The following is a 9,134-nucleotide window of genomic DNA, read 5'->3' as shown; positions in this document are numbered from 1 at the left end:
TCTTAGTAAGTTTCCATGTCCAGGCAATCCAAAAACAAAAAACAAAACAAAAAATCCTTTCTTTCTGTCTTTCCCATTCATTCCCAGTTACCATCATAGGCACATTTGGGCTTCTGCTGGCCCCTAACCAGTCTTTCTGCCTCCAGTGTTTCCGACCTCAAACCAGTCATAGTTCTTCCTAAGAACTATTGACATAGTTCTTCCTAAGACATCCTTTTCATGATGTTATGTTTTTACTCAGATATCCATAATGACTAGGGCCCATGGGTAAAGCCTCAACTCCTGCCTTCAGCTGCTCAAAAAACATCTTTTATTCTAGCCTGATCAGTTTCCTTTTTTTCTCCACCCAACACCACACAGTCCAATTCCAAGTCACCTGTGCCCATGTAAGTTAGTGCCTGAACTTCTACCCTCTTAAGCTATAACCCCATGTCCTCTTGTGAGAGGTTTCTCTAACTCATATTATTTATTTTCAGCACTTTGACCTGTGCCCCATGACTCTATTACCTGTTTTTCAAACATATGTCAGCTTCAAGATTATCTCAACCCCCTAGAAGCATGTTTTTGCATTGTTTTGTATCTCCCCTCAGTCTCTGGTATCCTACCATGCATATTATAGATACTTAATGAATACTTGTTACTTCATAAACAAAACATATACTCCTCTCATTTCATCCTATCCCCATTTTCAGTTTCTGTCCTGTGTTCTAACTCCTCAGATAGACTTCTTTTAGTGCCCTATCAAGGAAATAAATCTAAAACTTCAGTGGCCAGCAAAGAGAATGCCAGGAATCACAGGTTTCCTCAAATGCTCTCTTCTCTAGTATACATAGAGTCGACTTCCAGAGAAAAGCTATCATATGTGTGGCTTAATCACCCAGAGGAGTGAAAGGGACCCTGGAAACTTAAAGTAAAAAAAAGGTATTGCTATAGGACATTGTTGAAATTGTCTATCGTGTGCATTTTAATGTTTCACAAATGAGTTTCACAATAAGGAGTAGACCTACATACTGCCTTAAAAAAAAAAAAAAAGAAAAAAAAGGAGACCCTCACAGCTCCTCACAACACTCTATACAGTTTGTCTCACACTGGTTTAGATGAGGCATAGCTCCTAGTGTTTTGTTTTGTTTTGTTTTCCTAGAGGCCATTCTCAAGATGGGGAGGGTATAAAAACCATAAGAATATAATAACACCACAAATAGAAATACAAAACGTAACCACCAGACTAGACTGTAGAGAGAAAAGTTGCCAAAGAATGAAAATTCAGTTGATAAAGCAAATTTAACAGCCAAACGAATTCATCTTCCCTTTGTTCAATGTCAGGCAAATAACGTCCATGTACAAGATTTTCTTTCCTGCGTAGACCAGCCAGTCCTCAGGTAGCCCAGGGACCAAGGCAACAGATAAGTCTGGACTGAAGTTTAAGTCATGTACTAATTAAGGAAAGCATCATTGGCCAGAGACAAGTGTGAGAGGGTGGGGGCTGATTTGCAGCTGTGAAATCATGGGACAATCGGAATTCCCAGCTGGGACTGCGGTGGGAAATACCATTCCTCTTTTGTGATATGCTCATAAAGAATTACAAGAGAGAAAGAGCCACTTTGATCACCTAATTGCCAGAGTTTAGAATCTAATAGCTGTAATTATATTTTCTATACAAGTTTCTTTGAAGTATGCAGAATATGACAATTAACATACAATTATATGGTAATTTAGAAAGAACCTGTCAAGGATCATATTCATAACCCCAACTCAACCTTGCAGTTTTATGTAAATAATCAGGGGAATTTGAGGCAAGGAAGCATGGAATGTTGAAAAAAGTAGAAAACCCAGGTATTGTTCTTGTATACCACATACTCCCCTAGGACTTTGTTGAAATTATTTATCACGTGAATTTAATTCATAATTTCAGTTATTATAATTAGATTTATTACTATAGATCCTAGCTTACAGAATATATGCCCATTGACTGCATAAAGGAACACATGAATAATTTTATCCTCAGAAAGCCTGAGTGCCAAGTTGTTGTATTTACATTTCAGGTAGCTACCACTAGGGGGAACTAGATCGTGTAGGAGCAGGTAAGCAGGTGGCCTGTCTAGTTGGGGTAATAAAGAAGCAGTCTTATCAAGTCTCTACAAATGTGAATGTAACTTTGTTAAGCTGACAGCACGTTTGGGGGTAATATTTAAATTCTATGTATAAATTTCACATTATTCAAAGAAATTTTATGTAGGTAAGGTATCTGGGAGAAAACGCTTTTAATTTACCTAATAAATGAGCTCACTATGCAGTGCTGATAGTGTCTTCTCTGTTCAATTGCAGAAGTAGCAAAGTTGCATGTCTGAAGCTCAGTGGCATGCTAGGAACAGGAAGAGGGTTTGAAGGGAGTTGTTGGAATCAGAGCAGCACGTTGTTGCAAAGTTGTTACTTAGTTCTAGCTCAGAGCTGCTGTTGCCTGAAAACGGAAGGAGGTTGTTAGGTATCTTTGGATGATTTTTGTAGAAGCTCCTGGAAATTTAGATAAATTGTGTCAAAACCACCTCAAGTTTTTTTTGAAAACCTGTCTGGGGGAAAAAGACCAACCACAAAAGAACCTGCATCATCAGCAACTCTTATTTTCCTAACTCACACAAAAGATGACACAAAAGAAAAACAGACTTACTTCTGTGGGCAGCCAGTCTCCAAACTGTCTTACTTCCCTCTGGAGCTAGACTTCTTGTGCACAAATGCTAGCTTGTCTATTAGTGGCTAATCCTGGGGAAATGTTATAGATTGAATGTTTGTGTCCCTGCCTAAAATTCATACGTTGCAGCCCAGTCTCCAAGGGGATAGAATTAGGAAGTGAGGCCTTTAGGAAGTGATTAGCTCGTGAGGGCAGAGGCCTCAAGAATGAGATTAGTGTTTTTATGAAATTGACCCTGCAAGGTTCCTGGGCCCCCTCTGCCACGTGAGATGACAGTGAATTGGAGTCTCACCAGACACTAAGTCTGCCAGGGATAAGATCTTGCTCTTCTCAGCCTCCAGAATGGGGCGGGGGGGGGGGGGTGTTGGGGGGGATATCTATTGTTTCTAAATCACTCAGTCTGTGGTATTTTATTACAGTAGCCCAAAAGGGTTAAGACTAAGAAAGTTAGTTAACCTCTCCTGTGACACACAGACACCCTGGGATGGCCCCAAATGACTCCTGTCTCCTAGTATGCACATTTTTGTGTAATCTTCTACACCTTGAGTATGGGCAGGAACTGTGACTTGCTTCTAAGCTGTAGAAGATGTCAAAGGCATTGGGCTATCACTTATAAAAGACTGTGACTTTCATCTCACTGGCAGACTCTCCTCTTACTGGCTTTGATGAAACAGGTCACCATGCTGGAGGGACCCATGTGACATGAAACTGAGGGCATCTGCTGGACAATACCCAGCTAGGAACCAAGAACCTCAATTCAGTGTGCCACAGGAATCTTGCCAACAACCATGTACATGAGATTGGAAACAGATTGCTTCCCAGTCTTTCAGCCTGAGACCAGAGCCCTAGCCAACACCTTGGTTGCATTCTTATAAGAGACCAGAGCCCTAGCCAACGCCTTGGTTGCATTCATGAATAGAGGCCCCCATTAAACTATGCTCTGACCCATAGAAAATGTGATAAAGTGTTTGTGGTCATTTGTTGTATAGCAATAGATAACTAATATACCATGCCTTCCCTTTCTCATCTCTAAAATGGAAAATATAAAGCACTGCCCACCCACACCCAACAGAGGCTATTGTGCAGCTTAAATGAGTTCGTCCATTCTAAGGAAAGTACTTAGAACAGTGCCCAGTGTATATGAGCCCTCTGAAGTGTTGTTTGTCTTTTCCTCAGGCAGATCTTAGATGTGAAGTCAGGCATCTTAGCAAGGAATGTATAGTGAACAGAAGCTGAAAGAGCTGTGTCAGTGCTGCTTGAAACCCAAGTGACAAATTCTGACACAGTGTTGGGCAGACAGAAATCTGTTCCCACTTGTGTACCACCAAGGGCAACTTTGCCACAGAACCTGACAGAGTTGTCGGCCTACCCATGGAAGCCGGGGAGCCATGCTCTCACAGAAGAGACAGCAGAGACTCAGCCTCTCCCTCAAACCAATGACCAGTGAGGAAGAACCCAGATGGAAGATCATCAGTGGATTTATTTTTGAGCACATGGGATAACCCCCCTGGGAAAACCCAGAAACATCTAAACCAGCCTATGAGACACGCCTCTGAAGGGTAGTATGCCCTACCACTGAGATTTGTAGCTGAATCCTTCCATTAAGTCTTATAGTTTCAGTCAGGTAACCCCAAGTGACCCAGAAGCAGAGTCTGTTGTCTGTCTTGTGCATTCCTGTATCCTCGAACCCAGGGGAGGATGACATATGTGATGTTAAATAAGTATTTGCTCAATGACACAGGTGTTACTTCGATATTTATGAATTATTAGTACTTCCTACTTTCAAATGACAGTACAATTTTCACAGACTTTCTCTCGCCTGACCTTATAACTGACAGTGAAAGAAAAAGGATGCGTAATAATATTGGCTCAGAACCTCACCTGCCCACAGGTGAGACACATTTCTGGGAACAAAGGCAAGCTGGTCCTCAGGGTGTTTGCTTTTCCACTCCAGGTCAATATGTGAGGTTTGCCAAAGTTAATTTAACTCGCTAGAATAGAAATTTTCCTTAATAAATAACTTAACCAACATTACTTTCATCTCTCTTTAGTTATATAAACAATTGATGTGTTCAGAGTGTGGATGATGGGACTGGTGAAAAAAGTGTGTAAGCAAATCAATAATTAGGAGGTGATACTGATGATCACTCAAGGTAGGTTAAGTCACTCTAGTAGGAAAACCTCTATCACTTAAGTCTCAAAAGTAAAAATGAAAACTTCAGGGAGTTTTCTCATTAGAAGAATTACATGTCTTTTAGAGCATGGAGGAGAGAACAGAAAGACCTAGAAAGCAAAAGTGGGCCTTTTAATTCTCTTTCCAGTATAAAAATGATTGAAAGGTAAAAGTGGTCTCCGTTTCTATCAGTATACAAAGCTGAAGTTAATATCTGGCAAAGGGCCCACTGGCTCATACCTGGACGGACTCCCCCTTGAGGAAAACAAAACCTGAGAAGTATGTGTCTTGTCCTCTCCCTCAAGATTGGGAAGTCTGAAGTGTACACCCAGCTATGTGAAAGTCGAGTGGGACACAAAATTGTCAGTGTGTTCCTTTGATGATTATGAGGTCTTCTAAAATAACCTAATAAAAAACCGATAACCATGGTCTAGGCAGTACTTTATTAAGGATTATGGACATTTTTGCAGCAACAGCAGATCTGAAGCATGGGAATAGGAGATGCTCTGTGCCAAAGGACCAAATGGAGAGATGGAGGCTTCCAAATTGAGCTCTGAAATTTCACCTCCTCTTTGTTCCCCTGTGGACTTGGGCCAGAAGCTAAACCTTCCACCCAAACCCCCTAAATTTGTATCTGTTTCTTTTTTTTTTCATGTGAATTGCACACTAATTCTGATATAACCAGAACTGGCATAGGATACAATTCTGACATCAACATGCCAAATTTATCTGGACCTTCCTGGGCAAATTTTGCTCCATGTAGATGTTTTATTGAATTTCATGGACACAAAGGAAGAACCAAAGTTAATTGCCCCTGATATCCTTCTCATAGAATTCCTGGAGCTAGTTTCACTGGCATTTTATGTTCCCCAGGGCATTTTGACTGTTCATATCACCCATATTTTGTAAGTAGTAAGGACAGTAAAATCAATTTCTGAGCCAGGGCCCAAGTATAGGACCTGACTCCCACACACTGTGATTTAATTAAGAATACATGGAAAACAAACACAACTCACACAAAAACTAAATTAATTCTAAATTGGCTTACAGTTCACTTATCAGATGCTTAATTTCATTTCCAATGTGATTTGGAAGGATCCAACGCAAGCCTGTGTAGGTCATTCATTAAAACCAATGTCAATACAATGCAAATACCTCATCATCTTCTTTGGGTATCAAAAAGGTATCCAAGTCTCTCTCAGACATTTCAGAGCCCAAAGAGCTGCCCACACCCCAATTCTGCTCCTCCACACTCTCTCTGCTTATCGTATGCAGAGAAACATTATAAACAACGTACGCTTCTATTCCTTCCCTTCCTTAGTGAAGTCACGTAACAATATTCTTTAGAGAAATAGAACTGACAGATGCCTCAGCACTAGAATAACTCTCAGCTACTTCCCACATTTGGTTAAAAGCTTTTAATGTTTATTAAAGAAGATAAACATTTATGAAATACGAGAAAGCAGACTTTGGAAAGAGACAGATGGAAAATAGTACTATTCAGGGCTGGCCTTAATGCAAAGTACATCAAAGTACCTCATCTAATGGTTGTACAAACTCATGGCTAAGACGGCCCTGACGTGGCATTATGTGAACCGCAGCATCAACTCATCCTTAAACAAAACAAACAAAAGAACAAATGAAAAGCATCCTTGAGTTCACCTAAGATGTCTGAAAACATAGAGATCTCAGGATCAGGGATGAGGGGTAAGTAAAAGATCCCTGAGACGAGGAGCTGGTCAAGGACATCTTCTTTATTCCCTAAGAGCCGCCGAGACATGTGAGTCTAGATGATTACAATAGCTTCCAGCCTCAGTCAGACTTCGCTTTAGTAAATGCAGGTGCCCTGGGCCAGAATGGATGAGATTGGCCCACACACCAGGTCAGGAAAAATATTCTCCCTTTTGACCCTCTGTTCTTGCCTCAGCCCTTGAAGTCCTGGCTTGGGCACCATTGTCCTGCTGTGCTGTTTTCATTAGCAAAGGCAAGTTCTCCTGCTCCAAAAGTCCGATAAATCCATCTTGATAAATACAATTGAACTAACCTAATTTTAGGTGAAAAGCCCCTTAAATTTGTATAATACATTTTAAGTTATTTTATTTTTTTAATTTTTTAAAGAGATTTTTACTTATTTATTTATCAGATAGAGAGAGCACAAGCAGGGGGAGCAGCAGGCAGAGAGAGAAGCAGGCAGAGGAAGAAGCAGGCTCCCGGCGAAGCAAGGAGCCTGATGCAAGACTTGATCCCAGGACCCTGGGATCATGGCCTGAGCTGAAGGCCGAGGCTTAACGACTGAGCCACCCAGGCACCCCCAGGCATCCCTTTTTAAAATTATTTTAAATAAATCATAATCTAATTATTGTAACTTTGCTATTATTTTTGTGTTATTCAAGTTATCCCTACTTAGCCTTGGGGGAAGCAGGAACAAAGAACATTTAAGCAAGTTCTACCTTCAGGTCTTTCAAAACAGGACTGGGAGTAGAGCTGAGATCCCCTGATGCTGTGTTCACCGTCTTGCAGGAACAAGATGAGCAAATACATTAGACCTTAGAGATAATTAACCCATCAATTTAGAAAAAAAGACGTCAGTGCAGACACTAAAGGCTGTGTAAGGCCAGTGCTAATCATTGTGGTCAGAACAACGTGGCCTCAGTAAACCTACTGTCTGGCACCCACACCACTTTGAGCATCACCTTGCTTTAAAAAGAGCAACCTGGGGGTACCTGCCTGGCTCAGTTGGTTGAGCATCTGACTCTTGATTTCAGCTCAGGTCATAAACTCGGGGTCAAGAGTTTAAGACCCGCGTCAGGCTCTGCTCTGGGTGTAAAGCTTACTTGGGATTCTCTCTCCCTCTGTTCTTCCCCCCACCCCCCACCAACTCACCACCCACTGGCTCTCTCTTAAAAAACAAAAGAAGGGGTGCCTGGGTGGCTCAGTGGGTTAGAGCCTCTGCCTTCGGCTCAGGTCATCATCCCAGGGTCCTGGGATCGAACCCCACATCGGGCTCTCTGCTCTGTGGGGAGCCTGCTTCCTCATCTCTCTGCCTGCCTCTCTGCCTACTTGTGAGCTCTGTTTGTCAAATAAATAAATAAAATCTTAAAAAAAAAAAAAGATCTATGTGTCTGTTTTTGTTCCAGTACCATGCTGTCTTGATGATGACAGCTTTGTAATAGAGCTTAAAGTCCGGAATTGTGATGCCACCAACGTTGGCTTTCTTTTTCAATATCCCTTTGGCTATTCGAGGTTTTTTCTGGTTCCATATAAATTTTAGAATTATTTGTTCCATTTCTTTGAAAAAGATGGATGGTACTTTGATAGGAATTGCATTAAATGTATAGATTGCTTTAGGTAGCATAGACATTTTCACAATATTTATTCTTCCAATCCAGGAGCATGGAACATTTTTCCATTTCTTTGTGTCTTCCTCAATTTCTTTCATGAGTACTTTATAGTTTTCTGAGTTTAGATTCTGTGTCTCTTTGGTTAGGTTTATTCCTAGGTATCTTATGGTTTTGGGTGCAATTGTAAATGGGATTGACTCCTTAATTTCCCTTTCTTCTGTCTTGCTGTTGGTGTAGAGAAATGCAACTGATTTCTGTGCATTGATTTTATATCCTGACACTTTACTGAATTCCTGTATAAGTTCTAGCAGTTTTGGAGTGGAGTCTTTTGGGTTTTCCACATATAGTATCATATCATCTGCGAAGAGTGATAATTTGACTTCTTCTTTGCCGATTTGGATGCCTTTAATTTCCTTTTGTTGTCTGATTGCTGAGGCTAGGACCTCTAGTACTATGTTGAATAGCAGTGGTGATAATGGACATCCCTGCCGTGTTCCTGACCTTAGCGGAAAAACTTTCAGTTTTGCTCCATTGAGAATGATATTTGCGGTGGGTTTTTCATAGATGGCTTTGATGATATTGAGGTATGTGCCCTCTATCCCTACACTTTGAAGAGTTTTGATCAGGAAGGGATGCTGTACTTTGTCAAATGCTTTTGCAGCATCTATTGAGAGTATCATATGGTTCTTGTTCTTTCTTTTATTGATGTGTTGTATCACATTGACTGATTTGCGGATGTTGAACCAACCTTGCAGCCCTGGAATAAATCCCACTTGGTCGTGGTGAATAATCTTTTTAATGTACTGTTGAATCCTATTGGCTAGAATTTTGTTGAGTATTTTTGCATCTGTGTTCATCAAGGATATTGGTCTATAGCTCTCTTTTTTGGTGGGATCCTTGTCTGGTTTTGGGATCAAGGTGATGCTGGCCTCAT

Source organism: Mustela lutreola, chromosome 6, assembly GCF_030435805.1.
Source record: "Mustela lutreola isolate mMusLut2 chromosome 6, mMusLut2.pri, whole genome shotgun sequence".
NCBI lineage: Eukaryota > Metazoa > Chordata > Mammalia > Carnivora > Mustelidae > Mustela > Mustela lutreola.
The sequence above is the reverse complement of the archived record's forward strand: the minus strand, read 5'-3'. Positions refer to the sequence as shown.